Genomic DNA, 2,484 nt, shown 5'->3' on the forward strand with positions numbered 1-2,484 from the left:
TGCCGCCTGCCTCCCGCACAGTTGGGGACCCTGGCCGGGCACCTCCTGCCAGCCCCCTGCTTCTGTCCTAGCCTCAGCCGGGCCCTGCAAGCTGTCCATGTGCCTGTGACACCCGGTCCCTCTGCGGATGTTTGCAAACACCCCTGCCCCCACAGTGATGTCTGGGGGCCTCTCTGGGCCTTTGTGTGCCGAGTTGAGGGTGGGTGGTGGTGGGGGGTCTTTCCATAGTTGCCTACTTCCTGTCCTCCTCGGCCCCAGGTCCAGGGGTGCCCTGCCTGCTCAGTTTCCAGCCTGAGCCCTTCCTTGAGCTGGCCCAGTCCCCTAAGCTTCTGCAGCAGGTTCCCAGATCCACCCGAGGGACTCCTGGCCAGTGTTCCCAATGGTGTCTGAGTGCTAGACTCAGTCCCTGGCCATAGATTTCGGGGAACCCCGCTCTGAGGGGCCATTGCTTCTGTTTCCTCTCCAGGTCCCCTCCCAGTTGCCTCGGAGAGCGAGGATGGGGCTGTCGGGAGGCAGAAGGGAGGGTTGGGGTGCAGAGGTGTGGCTTAGGGGAGGGAAAGTCAACTGGGCTACCGCCCCTCCCTGCCCTCCCTGGACTCAGTCCAGACATAACCTGCGGGTTGGAGGCCTGTGCACCCTTTATCTCCTAGTAGCCTGGCAGGTCCTCCTGGGTCTTCCTCAGTGTGGCTGGGTCCCCAGACCATAGGCCCCAGCAGGGTAGGGGCCCGTGCTCTGCTCTTGTTTTTGCTCCTACTTGCCCGCCCTTCCCGGGGAGGCCGCTGGCCACGACCATGCCAATCTCTTTCCCTGCTGCCCGCCTGCCTGGGTGGCCTCCAGCTCACCGCCCTGTGAGGCCTGTGGCCTCCCGCCAGGGCTGTCCTCAGGGGCCTGGATCCCCCTAGTTTATCTACCGCCCTTGCTGCCCCACATGTGTCCCTGCAGCCTGGGGATGATCCGGAGGGTTGGGGGATCGGTGCCCTTGGTTCACCCAGCCCAGCCCTAGGGCGGTTCCCCCGGTGGCCCTGCCAGGCATGGGGCTTGGGAGAGGATACGATGGAGCCGGCACAGGGAGGGGGCAGGAGACTCTGGGTGACTCGGGGCAGGAGGGGGTGCCCCAGAGGTTCAGAATCCTGGGCACACAGTGGGCTGAGCGGACAAGTCGCAGCCTCAGGGGGACCTCCCGTCCTCCCCACTGGCACTGGATCTTTCTGGGCCTGGCTCTGCTGCCTCCCACCCCCATTCAGCTGGTGGCTTCTAGATGCTTCCAGAGTGTGCTTGGCCCCTTTGCCTCTATGCCATTGGGCCCAGGGGGAGCAGTAGAGTGGCTGGGGCTGGGGGTGGGACTTCCCCTTTCTGTGTCTTGCTTGCCCCGTGTCTCCCAGTGAGTGGCCGCCCTGAGCCTGGGGCCAGCAGCCCAGCCCCAGTGAGAAATAAAAGTAGCCATCCTGCCTGAGCTGCCGCTGCCTTTTCTACTCTGCCTTCTCAACAGGAGTCAAGGAGGGAACGCATGGTGTTGAGGTCTCAGAAGGCCTGGGTTTGATGTGTGCCATGGCTGCAGGCTATGGCCTGGTCCTCTCCTTCCCCTTGCTCATGTGCCTGGCCTTGAGCTGTGGGCTCTGGGGTCATGGGGTCCCGTAGGGCTTCGTGTCAGATGCTGTGGAGCTGAGGGAGGATGTGGCAAGAAAGCTGAGTGTTGTCCCTGAGAGCCTTGCTTCTTGGCCCTTGTCTGCAGATGTCTGAGGTGGTGGTGTGCTTGTCAGGGGTTTGATCTGGGCCAAAGCCACCTGAAGCCCTTGGCCTGCGGAGCAGGCAACTTTGTGTGCTGCAGTTGGCCTGTCCCAAGAGCATGCAGGCAGCACTAGGAGCCAGGACGACTTGGGATGTTGTGTGTTTGGGAGCAGTCTTTACAGTGGGAGAACATAGGTTAGTGTGGGAATCCACGGCAGGGGTACCAATGGGGAGATACTCAGCAGGGGCCCCAGGGTACCTGGGATTGGCACTTAGAATGCATCCACCTACTGCCACCTGTAAAGGGCCCTGTACCGAGCCTGGGGGAGGGGGCCTCATTCCAATCCCTTGTTCAGGGGAATGGTGGCATGTTCAAGTTACCTGGCAGATGGCCAGGGCCTGCTGTGATTTTGAGGACTGCTTAGAGGGCTCTTGACTATCTGGCCACCTCCACCAGGGAGCCTTCCTGACATCACCCTACCCAGTAATGGGCTCTCCTCCCCAGCTCTTTGCCTCCTTGCAGCCTGGGCTCCATTCCGCGTTGCTACATGTCCCTCTCCTTGCGTTGGCTCGAACTCAGGGAGGCAGAGGAAGCAAGTATAGATGGAGCCTTCTGGAGTCAGGGTGGGGTGAAGCAGGAGCCCTGGAGGGAGGTGACCTGTGGTCGGCCCACGCTTTGATATGCTCATTGGTACCCCTGTCAGGTTGGCCTTGACTGGTCCCCCAACCCCAACAAAGCTACAACCACCCACAGGA

The sequence above is a fragment of the Macaca nemestrina genome, chromosome X (genome assembly GCF_043159975.1).
Source record: "Macaca nemestrina isolate mMacNem1 chromosome X, mMacNem.hap1, whole genome shotgun sequence".
NCBI lineage: Eukaryota > Metazoa > Chordata > Mammalia > Primates > Cercopithecidae > Macaca > Macaca nemestrina.